This window comes from Columba livia, chromosome 2 (genome assembly GCF_036013475.1).
Source record: "Columba livia isolate bColLiv1 breed racing homer chromosome 2, bColLiv1.pat.W.v2, whole genome shotgun sequence".
NCBI classification, from domain to species: Eukaryota; Metazoa; Chordata; class Aves; order Columbiformes; family Columbidae; genus Columba; species Columba livia.
The window spans coordinates 23,902,830-23,919,006 of record NC_088603.1 but is presented as its reverse complement, the minus strand read 5'-3'; positions in this window follow the sequence as shown (position 1 = coordinate 23,919,006).

Here is a 16,177-nt window from a genome sequence, read left to right as displayed (position 1 = left end):
ATCATAACTGCTTAAACTACATATTCATCCACCCTTAGTTCCCCTAACCCATCTACTCAGCCTGTAAATCATCTCCATTCTAGTGGTCCACAACTAAGCTTATTTCTCAGGGTTCACAGGAAAATGAAGTCCTGCCCTACTGAGACCAATGAGTTCTTGAGGTCAACAGAATCAGCGGTTCTCTAGAAACTTTCACCTCTTGAGTATGTTCATGGATGGTAACAAACTTACAAAAGCCTCAAATACACTATTACAACATTATTTGTCCTATTATTCTACCTGAAGGCACTAACTAATATTCAAAAAGAGTCCTAATACTTTGTAAATTAGAGCCATATATTAGAAATAGCCAGCATTTCTGTAGAACATGTGAATAAACTTTAGCCTGAATACTTGATTTGTTTTTCTCAGTGCAGCATATATTTTGGGGAACATTTTGTAAAGTTTGATTCTTATTTAGAGCTCCAGGTGAATGTAAAAATACAAGGTCACTTGGTCTGCATAAAGATTCTTTGTTTTGCTTTCAGTGAAATGGCAAATTCAAATCACTGCTCTTTTTATCCCAAATCTTAAAAGACATCAATTACATTTTTCCCTGAAGTAAGTATTAGTAAAAGCTTCATTATATCTGTCTTTATTTCATTAATTAATTTAGATTATTTTAGTCCTTCCCTACTTTATTTCATTTGAAGTAAACATAATACTGCTTATCCAAACATTTTTAATCCCAGGCTGCCTCTTTTTATCTAAATAGTAGTTACATTCCTCTTGTGAATCACTTATGTAAGCAGCTTTCTATTACCCAAAACTTGAATCTGTCAAGGTTTATACACTTGAAACATTGATGACTAAGTTATTTTACTCTCTAGTCCGTGCAGAATCAATGACACCATTTTACTTTGGATGGAGCTTTTTGGAATGTCTGAGTGCTGAACAATCACTTTTTAGTCTACAGTTTGCTATTAATTGTGTGGCCAGCAAATACAGCAGTATTCATGATGTGCATGTGTATACATCAGCGAAGGGTGGTAAATCATGCCCTACTTTTCTTATAGGCTCATGCTCCACTGGTTTTAAGAAAGTCATACAGTTGAACAAGAAACTAATTCAAATAATTCATCCTTACTCTAATTTTTCTTTGATATATCTCTTATGTGACATTCAGCAACCTCTCTGCGTTACTTTCTCTATCACTAAAAAAGGACAAGATAATGTTTTCTTCAGAGCTACTGTGAGAATTACTCAGTAGTATAACCAGTCATAAAGGAGAATGTTAAGCATTATCAGGTGATATTGGCAAAGACTGCTGATATCATAATCAGTTAAAAATAAGCAAGAAATCAATTATTTTCAGAAGGCTGCTGGACATGCCATTCACTTAAATTAATAGGTCAGTAATACAAATAGGACTTCAATCCTGTATTAAAAAGAGCTCAATATTTCCAGAGTATGTGTACAATGATGTAAATATATCTTCCATTTTCTATTCAGAAATAATATTCATTGGTTTCTTCTTATTGTTAGCTGTATTCTTTACCTAAATTAGAAGGGATATAGAGAGAATAATGGCAAGTAGCCACTGATATTAAAATTATATAGCAGAGCTCCAATTCTATTTTAGTAGCAAATCCTTATTTTTTTTTAGGAAGATTATATATGAAAGAGATGAAGGTGTAGTGTGTTTTCATATGCTTCTCAATTTATTATGTTTGCATGAATATTTAATACACCAGTCCCTTTCTAAAGGACGAATATGGTTTGCACTTCAAGTCTTCTTGTTTCCTTACATTTTCTTACTGCCAAATCCCACCAAAACTTTAATTACTTGCTGGACATCCACAAGAGAGATGATTCACATTTTTCATTGCTTGTCAATGGTCATCAGGCTGATCTCCTGGGATTAGCACTATATGTGCTAATGGCCTTAATATCTAAAAGCTGAGTAAAGTTATTGTGGTTTATTATTAGGAACCGGAATTACATATTAACTGGAGAACACCTGTCTTCAAATAATTCATTAATAAAAGGATGTAAAGAGAAGAAAATACTGCTTAAGTCCTCCATAGATAGCCATGATATCCATGGTGAGCCATGAGGCTGTCAGCATGTTTCAGCCACAGACAGATTAATTTCATTAGCCAACATAACCATACCTTTGAATTCCTTTTCCTACTAATGCTCATTTGTTTTAATGAGTGCTCCAAAGACAATGATAATGAAGCAGCCTAGAAACAGAAGAGGATTCCTGTTGCAAAGGGATGATGAAGGCAAATGCCATCATGTAGATTTTTCCATTGGCAGAGTAAGGCATATCCTTTCTGTTGCGATTATCTGCAACAGCAGCTTGTCTTACATTGCCTCAAGGAGCATACTTACATGCTTGTACTCGCTGTGCACTAATACACACAACACCTACAGTAACTTCCATTGACAATTTCAGGTTGACAAGCTAGTATCACCCTTTTTGTCTCACACCAGTATTGCCATAGGACACCCGTAGACTGTCAGCACATATCTGTTATTTTTTGCTCTGGCTACATCTTCAGCCTTTGAGGCCTTTTAATTGGAATAAGATCACACAGAGTTTACAAAGGACTCTAAAGTCACATTTGTCAGAGAAGCAGTCCCATTACTTTTTGTAAAGTGAATGAGAATTCAGCTTGGGAAAACAGGGTTGAAGAAGAATGCTTGAGATGTTGCACAAATTTGATAAAGATCGCTGGCCTGGGAAAACTATACATTCTGTTCATAAGAAGGAAGGAACAAGACACTACAGATAGTTTCTATATGGAGAGGGACACTTAGTATGGTAGTTCACTAAGCACCTCCAGACAGAAAATGACAAGGAGAAAGCAACTCTTTTGTATAACTTGAGAAGAAATAAAATAATGTAAAGTCTGTTGAAGTGTCAGCAATAAAATATATTATATATATGTAGATATATTTTGAATATATATACACACATATTACATATATATTTATATGTGTATGTGTCTGCTGTCTATATATTAATGGAATAATATAGAAATACATATTTAAATACTTAAAATGTCAACACCCATACCAATTTATTTCCTGTGCTGTTTTTTTTTTCCCACTACAGTGAAGTGAACATTTATTATTTTTTTCAGGAAACTCAGTGATGGAGAGGTGATTTAATCATCTTCAGCAAAACAGCACAGAACTCGGGTCTGAGATGTTCACACCCATTGAACCTTTGTACTACTTAAGCCATCTCAGATCTGCATGTTTCCGTGGAAGTATTTATTATGCACTACCACAAGACCATGCTGTTAGTTATGTATGTGTCCTGTTGCCAGCAATGTTGTCATCATTGTCCATGTTAACACTTTGGCAGACAACCTTTAAAAGACTTTACAGAGAAGGATATGAAAGGGACAGGAGAAATTTCAAAGTGGCAGCAGCATTTGTCACCTGGTATCCTCTGGAATTCAGATGTTTATTGAACACAGAGTCCTTCATATCATTAGGTGTTTGTGAAACAATAGTTCTTTCTAAGAGTGACACCTACATACTTGCCCTAAAACAGACGGTATACTAGGAGTTTTTGGAGTGTATTATTATGTATTCTTCTTCCTTAATAGGTTAAACATTTCAAGCATTTTGTAAATTCCATTCAAGTCACTGCAAAATTTCCTTGTACCTTCAAGGAAATCAAGAATACTGCTGTAACGACTTGAATTTAAGTGGTAATTAATAATACAAAAAGGAAAAGTGCAGTAAAATGAAAAGGTGAAATTCACTCCCAAATGAAAAACAAATGCAAGAGTTGCACAGCTCCCACCCCCACCTTGGTATCTCCTAAAATGTGCCTAAGTGGTTTATGAGCTTGCTGGCTTCTGCACAGGTGTGGATTTCATCGGATTTCATCCACTGTATGGTATTGTAGCAACTTGCTTACAGCCAAAAATGTCACAGTTTTCTGTGAAGAAATAAAATAGATGTCTGTTTCAAATATAAATTCAGTCTCTATTTTTGCACTCATTTTATGTTCTAATTATAACAATCTAATTTGTAAACAACACATGCTGAGGTTTTGACAGTGAATTTCTGATGAAACACAGAGTACGAATTTTAATTACATACAGTTCTAATACAGTGAGCACTGCAGCATTTCTGTCATCTTTGAAATGGTAACAAAATGTAAAAAAAAATTTTGAAATATGAGCATGAAGGTAATGAGATCAATAAATGTCAACTAGAAAAAGTAATCACAACTCCAGAGACTCACTAACCTTTCTACAAATTCCAGAAATAATAGACTAGCTTGGATGAAGAATTGCTTAACAATGAGAAACAGATACAATTATAAGGGAGAAGCAATCCAGAGACTGCTGAATAATATCAAAAGCATTAGCTTTTGGGGTAAATGATAGAAAACAATCAATATTTTTGCTTTTCCTCCTGAGATCCTCACCAATGTATTTCCCTTTGCACCTTCTGATTTTGAGATCAAAGTACAATATAAACACTTGTGTAAGCCTAGAGTTAAAATATGAAATATGACATAAAGTGCAGCAGGAGATAATGGTTTTCCAGACTGATGGCCTGATCCTTCTCTCAGGCAGACAGAAAAGTCAGGACATTAATTGACCTCCATATAAATTCCAGATACTTCAGACTCCCAATATTTGGTGGTGTATGGTTTCTGTATATAATTTATGCAAACTCAGAGTTTAAGCATGAATTAATTCAAGAAAAGAAACTGTGTGCTATGTATTAATGCCCCATGGTAAAATGTAACTTCTGTAAGAGAAAACATATTTCATATGCGGAGTGTTAGATTAAGTAATATTTGAAATGATAATGTTGGTATTTATTTATTTATTTTTAATTAAAAGTGCAAGAGACATTGAACCTGAGGTGAAAATGGAAGGGAATAAAATATTTTGTCAAACCTATGCAGATGGGCATTTTTTTTTTTTTAATGAGACATACCATTTTCCAGAAAACATACTAGCATTTTATGAAGGATGTGCAAAATTCACTAAGGATTTATGTATATAACAAACTGATTTTAGGGAAATTGCGTTTAAAAAGAGGGAGCAGAGGTAACATGGAAATTAATTCTTATTTTATCATCAAAGTCTTTTTTTTTTTTTTTTTTTTTTTTTTTCTTTTTTTCCCCCAGCATTGACTGAATGTTTTTCCGTGTAGATAACAAAAACGGATGGACAGACATTGAGATCCAGTCATTAGAGTCCATTCAGTGTTTGTAGGCAAGGAGGTGAAACTTTTAAAATTAAGATTTCCAAATGGTAACATAGGTGTAAAACCAGCTAGAAACATTAGCAGCTTACATTTCATCTTTAAAGTGCAAATCTGAAGTAATAAATGCAAAAGGATTCCATGTAGAATATACAAGGTACCACAGTGTCAACATTAAATTTTATAATCAATAGTTTCTACTTTCTATTGCTCTTTATGTCCTGTTGAAACGCAAACCTGCAAGCATTCATCTCAAAATAACCACACCAAATTTCTCCTCAACTTATCTGCTTTTCATATGTCTCTAAAAGCTCACAGAGTGTCCTTGCCCAAAGGGTCCTTATGCTGCAGTGATTTTTGAATGATAGAAAGTCCTAATCCAGCTATGGTATTTAATCAATTTCCATCAGAGTCTGAGTTTTAAAATAACCCATCAAAAGCCACGGCCACAGCTGACAAAGGCAAGACATTCACTGACTCCTAGAGGTACTTCAAGTCTAATTTTTGTCGTTAATTGCTAGTCCGTGAAAATGCTTGCATCCTGTCTAGCTAAGAATTTGACTAAAACAACTTGTAGAACATTCTTCTTTTCTGGATTTCACGTCATTTCAAGCTTAGCCAGTATTATCAGCTTTCTTCTTGAGAGACTCTGGTGGTTGTTGGGCCACTCCAGGAGCACAGACCAGATTTCAAGTCAGCTCAGTTGGCCAGGACATAGCATAAAAACACTGCAGCACCAGTGCTCTAGACGAACTGCAGAAAGGGGTGTGGGCAGGAGCTTCAGTGCTGCAGCCACTGATGACCGTGGGAGAAACCATGGATATGTGGACCTGCATAAGATAACTCATAAGTCTGTGCATTTTCAAAAGTTGCTGCCATGTTGAGAGAGTATGTCTGTGTGTGGATGGCACAGGAGCAGCCCAAAGCCAGCAGCAGTTGCTGGAAACATGCTGAATACAGGTAAGCAAGGAGCTTTCAGATTTTGGAAATACAGATGGGGTGTGTGCCAATTATAATGCTGTGTCATATGTTCCATCATGCCTAGATTCCAAGACTCAAACAGGAGCCACACAAATGGAGACCATGGTATGCAGTTATGGATAGGAAGCTACATTTAAGGGTAAAAATCTTTTCAGCCTATGATTTTGAATGAAGTGAGTTTCAGTAAAATCAATTTTTGCCCGTAAAGGCTTCACTGTGGCACACACACCCTTCCTCATATAGGATCACTCAGGGTACCCTAAAGAAAATCTGGCTGCAGGGAGCTGCAGAAAGATCTTGCAGGTGACAGGGCAGTAAAATGGCAGATGAAACTCGGTGTCAATAAGCGCCAAAAAACACATGTATGGGAAAAAAGTCAAGCTACACATTCATGATGTTGGTTAATTACCTTTTGCCACTACAGAAGAAATGTAAAATTTCCTGAGCATGGTTATCCAAAAATGCCAGTTCTTTGCTCAGCAACAGCCAAAAATGCCAGTCAAATGTTAGAAACTGCTAGGAAAGCATTGCAGAACAAAACAGAAAGCATTTAATCACACCCTGCACTGAAAGCAAAGGTGAAATAGACTGAGAATAGAGAAGCAGGAATGGTGCACAAGCTGGGCTGTCAATTACTCTTTCCAATTTTTCAATATACCAGAAGTACGGCAAAAAACATTATGAGGAAGCAACCTTAAAACAAACAAAGGGTTTCTTGGCATAATCTATCATCGGATTATGAATTAATTGCTACAGGAGGTTTGTCGGTAAAAAATATAAATGGACTCTGTTCCTTTCCTGCTATTGAAGAGAAAGATCAAAACACACAAACCAAATTAAGAAGTTGCTAAACTATTGATTTGCTAGAGTCAGTATCTCATAGGAGAACAATGACAAGTTTAAATTTTCTTGGTTTATGGTACTTTTCTCTGCTGACCATAGCCATAGAGAAGATATTGGACATCTCAGCACAGAAGTTTTTATGTTCTTAAATTACAATGCAGTTATAACTTCTGGTCCAGTTGATGTGCTACTTCTTATTTAAATCATGGGTAGAGTTGCGATTCAAAGACACTTTGACAGACTGGAAAAATGAGCTTACAGAAACGCTGTGAAGTTCAATAGAGACAAAAACAACCTTCCACAGATAAGACACAGTAACCCCATGCAACAGTAAAGACTGGAGACCAACAGGCTGAAAAGGAGCTCTCCAGAAAATGACCTGTGCATCTGAGGGAGGAAAGGTGAATTAAGTCCACAGTGTGTCCCTGTGGCGATGAAGGCTAACAGCATACTTCTCTCCTAGCAAGACTGAAGGCAACAGGTCAATGGATGTGATTAATTCCTTCTACTCTGCACTTGTAAGACTACACTTGAGTACTCTGCCCAGTTTTGAGCTCCGCAGAAAAAGCAAGAATTCAATATACTGGAGTAAATCCAAGACACTTAGGAGACTGCAGCACACTGGACACAAAGAGGGTGAGGAACCTGGGTATGTTGACATTAATTGTTTAAATCTGTCCTGTAAAACAAAGCACTGCTGAAATATCAGGCTAGAAAGTGAGAGGAACTTGCTTGCTAAACGTCTCACTTTTTTGTATTCTCACAACACAGCATCTCAGTGATAAGAAACCAGAAAGACCTATGGAAACAAAGAAGAAAAAGTAATTCACTTTGAAATTAGACTTTCTTCTGATAGCCCACAGTAGCTGTGTGAGCTGTGCTCAGTGGCTACCAAAAGTGCAAACAGCGACCAGCCATCAGCTAGGTTTTGGACAGTACTAGTCTTGAAGGATCTTGTGCTTAAAAACATTTATCTTTCAGATTAAATTTGTCCAAATTACAAAATTTAATTTTATACCCAAAATATAGACAAACATACATGTGTGTTCATGCCCCTAGTCATCTGTGGCAGTGGAAAACCGTGCTTTGATGTTTTAGCTTGAAGAAAAAACCTTCACAATTGCAATAGAATTATGATCACTGAAATCCTCAACCGTGACAGTTATTTATAAAACTTTAAAATTCTCAATGCCTAAATACTGCTATTCATTGGTGGCATTAGGTCTCACTTCATAGAAGCACACTACCTCCCTGACTCCTTAGGGGAAGACACGTTCCTCCTGCTTTCAGCCTTAAGAAACAAGGTTTCTGCATGGGCAAAGAGGACTGTTCCACCTGACAAGTGCAAAATGGAAGTAGAGAGAAATCACACTAAAACAAACTCCTTAGGACCTGGAGCCAAGTTCAAAGCTGAATAGATCTATATTATTGCAATTTTTTTCAGAGGTTCTTTTTGGCATATAGAGTTAAGAAAGATCTATTTCTCAAGTTTACCACAAGATGGAGGTGCTGTAACTCAGAATCATTCAAAAAGTGATCAGGAAAATGGTGGGTGTTGTACAACAGGCACTGCAAAATTTTATGGACATATTTAAGAAAGTAATAAAAAATAATTGTATGCAACTATGCCATATTATTTTACTAATTTATTTTAAGGAAACTGTATACGACATAGCCAACTGTCTCTGAAACAGCATTATTTCAAAATGCAGCAGCTTCAATTTTGCATTTGAATTACTGAATGCTGCAGATACTGTTCTGAATCACATATCCATCGGACTTGGAAATCACTGATAATGCAAGCTCTCCAAAAGCACACAACAGTGATGGCTGCCAGAGTCAGATGTGTGCCACCTTTTTGGACACATTATCCTGAGATGATATTACCCTAAACTGAGCCTTCTGGAGCTTGATACCAACCAAAAGATATGATAAAGGATGTTTTTGTCTGTAACAAATGTAGGTCTGATTTTTCTCACAGGCATTCACTCTGACCTCCATCAGAAGATTCAAGACGGTGTTTGCCATCAAAAGGCTTTGAAGCTACTTATTAAGTCACAATTATAGTACAGTTCACTTGCTTGTGATAAATGTTACTGATGCAGAGACAAATAAGGGAGCCCTCATTTGGGCTTTCTGCACAAGCCCAGCAGATCATGGAGATGAGTTGTTCCTCTCTTCCAAAAAGACTTGTCGTGTGAGTCTTGGTTTTAGTCAGATTAATTTAAACATATTAAAATTCAAGATCTGAAAACATGTGGATATCCCCTAATGTAAGACTAATTATATTTCCATAGCAAGAAAAGCCAAAGGAACAAAAAGATTGTGAGGAGGAACTGTGTAATAGATGCAGACGGTATCTGAAGGTAGAACAATTACTGTATGTCTTCACAAGTGAGTATGAATAAAATTTGATGTTCTTAAAATAGTTCTTGTTGTACATGAGAGAATTGTGAATGCTGAAGGTCTTTAGAAAACAAGTATACATAATAGATTGAAATTGTATTTGATATATCATTATAGAGCTGCTATAAGATCCACATTATCTTTCATTTTCATTTCATTCTTGAAAATATGAGGTAAATTGTCAGAGATGTATAGCAGACAAAATTCACATGGTTAGGGAATAAAGAAGTAAAAATATATCAGAGATTTCAGTTGTAATACGTGTACTATTCACAATGAGATTGTTGTTGAGCAAGTTTGTGATTTACCACATACCATAAATAATTTGGTTTAATTTTCCTAATAAAAAAAAAAAAAATCCCTGAAAAGACACTAAACCAGAAAAGATTTATTTTAAATGAGTGTCTAAATGAAATTCTGTAGACTTCATTGCTATCACAACAAAACATTTCACATTGAAATATGTTCTGACACATTTACTAGCTTTACAATTTACAAATATTTGTGAAATAACTCAGCAAAGCTGAATCTACATTTATTGATTTTAAAAGTTTTCAAATAATAACCAGAAAATCTTGGCCAGAAAAGTTTACATTCAAGTGTGGTCTGGACAATAGAGTAGTGAGGTGGGTTGCAAACTGGCTTAAGGAGAGAAGCCAGAGAGTGGTAGTCAATGGTGCGGAGTCTAGTTGGAGGCCAGTATCTAGTGGAGTGCCTCAGGGGTCAGTACTGGGGCCAATATTATTCAATATATTCATTAATGATTTAGATGAGGGAATAGAGTGTACTATCAGCAAGTTTGCTGATGACACTAAGGTGGGAGGTGTGGCTGACACACCAGAAGGCTGTGCTGCCATCCAGCGGGACCTGGACAGGATGGAGAGTTGGGCGGGGAATAACCTGATGAAATTTAACAAGGGCAAGTGTAGAGTCCTGCATCTGGGCAGGAACAACCCCAGGTTCCAGTATAGGTTGGGAAATTACATATTAGAGAGCAGTGTAGAGGAAAGGGACCTGGGGGTCCTGGTGGACAACAGGATGACCATGAGCCAGCACTGTGCCCTTGTGGCCAGGAAGGCCAATGGCATCCTGGGGTGTATTAGAAGGGGGGTGGCTAGTAGATCGAGAGAGGTCCTCCTTCCCCTCTACTCCGCCCTGGTGAGACCACATCTGGAATATTGTGTCCAGTTCTGGGCCCCTCAGTTCAAGAAGGACAGGGAACTGCTGGAGAGGGTCCAGCGTAGGGCAACGAAGATGATTAAGGGAGTGGAGCACCTCCCTTATGAAGAAAGGCTGAGGGAGCTGGGTCTCTTTAGTTTGGAGAAGAGGAAACTAAGGGGGGACCTCATTAATGTTTATAAATATATAAAGGGTGAGTGCCATGAGGATGGAGCCAGGCTCTTCTCGGTGGCAAACAATGATAGGACAAGGGGTAATGGGATCAAGCTGGAACACAAGAGGTTCCGCTTAAATTTGAGAAAAAACTTCTTCTCAGTGAGGGTGACAGAGCACTGGAACAGGCTGCCCAGGGAGGTTGTGGCGTCTCCTTCTCTGGAGACATTCAAAACCCGCCTGGACATGTTCCTGTGCAACCTCACCTAGGCGTTCCTGCTCCAGCAGGGGGATTGGACTAGATGATCTTTTGAGGTCCCTTCCAATCCCAAACATACTGTGATACTGTGATACTGTGATACTTTCTTTAAAATTACGAAACATAGTTAACAGCAAGGTAATATATATTAAAGGTAGATTAACATTGTAGGCAATATATTTGTCTAATCACAAGAGGTAATTCATCGTAGCTGATTTTTATGCACTATATTTTTGACACTGTTGTTTGTTTTTCAGAATGTAGTTGTCAGAGTTCTTTTTATGATGTTTAGAAGAAATCACAAAACATAACACTGATTTTTGATGGACAGATGCTGTGGTTCCTCATCAGAAACTGACAGCATATAAATTAAGTTATGGTAGTAAAGTGGAACATGTTTTGTATCAAAGGAAATCTGTGGCAAAGACAAAGATGCCGGTTGTTCAGGTTCTGAATACAATCACTATGTCTTCCCAAAACTCTTTTGGGTTTTTACAGATGCCCCTCATCACTGAACCATCTAACAGGCTCAAGAAGTCCACTCCTGCAGCAGCTGTGTAGCTCAGGAGGAACACGCTTTGTGATGAAATAACAGTGTCTTCAACTAATATTAGGGTCTTCATAAAAACTCAACTGGTTTGGAGACAAATCTTGTTGTGGAGTTTTTTTTCTGTCTGTGTGTGTGTGTAACTGTGACTCTGTCAGTGTCATGACCTGAATTTAACACTTTTGTGTTTTGTAATTGGGTGGCCTGCAAAAATCATGTGGTCAGTGACAGAGATGGAATTTAGCTTGTTATTCCACAGTCACTTGAGGATTATAAATTATATAATCATATGCATGGGTACAGGTATATGCATGAGAAGGAGACTACCAGGAGCTTGATTATTTCCACAAAATAGATACTGTGTATTTTTTACTTCAAGATTTACACACATTCTAAATTGAGGGTTATATTACTTAAATTCTACTGATGAAGTTTGAATGCTATACCATTAGGGGAAGACAAGCCCTTCAGATTTTATTTATATCCTACCTAATGCAAATGTGAATGCTCTTATACTCTAGATAAATATGCAATCACTTCCTTGAAACTTGCTAAGCTGTCTGCATCAGCAGTTTCTCATGTGTTATGCAAGTTGCCCATCTCCAAAAGTATCTGCACAACCTCCCCTTCACCACCTAAAAAACCCCACAGCAATGCAATGTAAATTGCAGCTCCTGGCAACCACAAGTGAGCATCAAACAACACAAGTTACGTAATTATCTTTTTGATGATTGAAGAAGTGAGCTAAATCCTAATGTTCCTTCCCATTTTTATGCAGTTTTCAGTAGAAGTTCCCACAAAATTCATCCTAAAGGGACTTGAGGAAGAATGAAGAAGGAGGAATCAACACTGGTCCACTTTCAGGCAAGTGAAAAATATTAGGTAGCAAATTGGAGCAGCAGCCTATTAGGTTTTTCAAGTGAAACTTACACATTAATTGTGAACTGAACAAAAGGTTTCATTTCTCTGAGGACATTACAACATTTAAAAATTAATTTTATCCAAAGCGAAACAAATACATTTATTTGGGAATGGTCAAAATTAAATACTATATATTATATTATACATTTATTACTTTTTAAAAATATATATCTCCCTTTTGGCTGAAAACATTTGTGATGTTCAATACAAATGTTTGCATTGTGCTGGCGAATTCAAGTTATTTCACCATCTGTAATCCAAAATGGAATTACAGAACCTGTAGAATTCTTTTATTGATTTCTTTTTTATTATCAGTACACATTTGTACTAATTTAAGACACAACTTAAAATATTATGTCACTGATGTTTTTATCAGTTTTTAAAGGTCAAGAGATTTATGTCTTCATCTGTAGGTAGGTTTAAAGTGTTTTCTCAGCCACAGCTCTGAAAGAATGGGATTAAAGTATCGTCCCTTTGCTCTGCTTCACCACTAGAAAAGATATGACATCGCTCTTGCTTTTCATTTAAGTTGGATAAGTTAGAGCTGGTACTTTTCTCTAAAGTCTGCTTCAGTCACAGTACAAAAATATTGCTTAGAATTAACATGAAAATGGATTAAAAATAAAACCAGTGTTTAGCATAGGTTTCCTGAAAATTCTGTTCATTCCTACGAAATAAATACAAGTATTGGTGGTGTGTCAGCTTGACAGATAATTCAGGAATAATTTTGATCCAGTAAACTCTTTGAAAGTTTATTACATATAATTCTGAAAACTAAAGCCTGATATTAAAATTATTTATTGAACAAGCCAGATGAGACCCAAAGAGCATTGGGTTACAAAGGAAAAATGCATAACTCATCCAGAGACCTTCGTGTCCCAGAACTACAGCTGATGGGAGCTGGAAAAGCAGGGTACAGACCTCTCAGCGCTGCCTGTGCAGAAACACATTAGCGTGAATGACTGCTGGGGTGAGCTGCACATATGCTCCAAGGGACGGGGCCAAAGGCCTCCCCAGTTCACCTACTGCAAATGAACCAATCCCAAGACATTCTTTAAAGAGCAATAGTTGCAAATTTTAATATAATTAGTATTTGTGCAACTCCTTTGACAAAAAATATGCTAAATACCATTCAAAGAACACAGGACCTGATTGTTTATAAAGCTAATATAATTTTAATGTTAGTTAAAGCAGTATTGTAGCACAAAAGCAGCTGTGTATTACTACAGTTTTGCTTTGGCACGTATGCTAAGCCTTAATGCTATTAAATTTACTACCAAGATGACCGAAGTCCTTGCCAAGAACAGGATGCCACTATGTTAGACAGCTCAACAACTGTTTGAATGTGAAGATTAGATTTCTGCTTTACTCAAATTGACAGTAAAGTGTCATTATGGAGTGGGTATGGATTTATTTACACTTTATAATGAACTTGTAAAATTAAGTGATTGTTCACAGTATGCAAAAATATTTTGAGGATTTTAAAGGCAGTTTACTAATAAAGATGAGAGCTGTAGAGGGTGGTCAGTTTTTGTCTGAAATGGAAGCATTTCTGTTGCAGAGTTAGTTCTGCCTTATTGAATTATGAAACACTATCCTGGTTTAAATTGGAAAATAATGTCCGGAAGCCTTCTGCCTGAAGAAGTCATATGCAATATTAGTATTACCATAGAAGTAATTTTTACCCTGTAATTGTGATAGGAATTCTTTTTTTTTTTTTTTTTTCCCACAGTACAACATTTGAGTTTCTACACATGCTCAATCGGTCACTAGAAAGGATACATTTTTATAAACTGAAGAAGTACAAATCTCATAGGTAACCAAATAACTCTTTAGTCTGTTTCCTTCAGTTCTGTCAGGCACAAAATATGAATATGAATATTAATAGGATTAAGATAGCTTTTGTATCTGTTATGCAAAACTGGAAAATTAAGGGCAGAAGCATTACATGTGATTCTTCCTGCACAGAAAAGGAATGATATTAAAGTGAGAAGCTCCATAATACAGAAATAAATTTAACAGGAGACTAACCTGCACTGAAAAAGGACTGAATTTCCCACTGAAAACTGTGTTCAATTTAACCAAAGCCCTTGACAAATTGTCCTGAAGTGTAGTGTTGGGTAATTGCTGGCACCTTTTGTTGGCAACAAGTAGATTACTAGATGCTTCTTTATAGTGAATATAGTCCATTATAATTTTCCATTCATAGTACAGTGTTACAGACACATCCCAGTTACGGCTCAGAGTCTGACTGTGCCATCACACATGAGCGATGGAGGTCCTCCCAGAGGGATAACTTCTGAGGCATCTCTTGCTTACATGTGGCTGCTTCCAGCTCCAACCAGCAAACACAGCTCAGTGAAAAGGCAAGAAAAGGAAGCAAATCAACAAAATGAAACAGTGACTGAGTAGAAATAATAAGTCAAAGATCCAGGCTTCCTCATCTGCCTTGTACATGCAGGTGTTACAGACCTCCAAGGCTATCTGAGAGCTCTTAATAGTGGACATGTAATGGAACCTGCACGTTATGAAGGCAGAGCCAGTTGAGTATGTACTTATTTGCTCTCCATCCCACTATGAAGAACAGACCTCCTCAAATCAAGGCAGCTTCATGTCAGAGACCAAAACGAACACCATCTCTCAAAATCTCATGATAAAAGCATGAAAGCTGGCAAACTGGAAAGTAAAGGGACAGAGGAGCAAACTGTAGTCTTCTTTAGTTGCTTTACTGTTTGAGGACAATTTTAACTGAAAATGGGGAAATGCTGTTTTAATGGAATTGCAAGTAGTGTACCCGACCAGTACTTGGAAAACAGAAGAACCCTGAAAATTTGAGCTTAGTGGACTGGGCAGTTCAATCTTCTCTAACCATGGTAAGAGACAGTAGGATTTTTACGTATCCTAGAGAACCAGCTGTGCTTTGGAAATTATTTTTCTCCTTTCTCACTCCAAAACCATATTTATTTACTTATTTGTCTGCATAAACAGATATAAGGTAGAGCTCGTGGACAGTAACTATCCTCTCCTGTCACATCTGGCGATTTGCAGAGATGCCTTAGGCGTGATCTTGAGCGAATATATTTATATAATTTTTAAGGAGTTATGGTGGTGGGTTTTTTTTTTCTTTTTATGTTTTGAGCCTAAAAGAATAAGGATCAGAAGAAAGACTATAGTATGTAATTATATTTAAGAAAATAAAGGGAACTGTTTGCTAACAGCTTGCTAACAGTATGCTAACTGTGTTAAGCTTCTTTCTTCAGCCCAGACTGAGGAAAACTAGGTTAGCTATTGTGTCCAGCCAAAACGTATGGACAGATACATATGGGTGCTGTAGAACACTGATAGTATGCACCTGTTCCAGAAAGCTGTTCCAGATGCTCTGGGGTGAGCAGGATAGACTGGGAAGTGGAGCTGTGCCTGCAGCAAGGGCTGGGGGACATGCCTGGACTACACTCCCAGCAGCCTGGATGTGAAAAATGAGGGTGGCTCATGGAAACCCCAGTCCTGCCAGCTTGTAAACAAAACAGTGCCTGGCTCCAGGACAGGGTGGCTCATGGATTTATTGGCACAGGCATAGTGGTGCATACTACTGATACCTGCTACAGGTGTATTTTATTTGGTAAGAAATGTTTCGTCTCTTGTTTTATCATGCGGTTAGT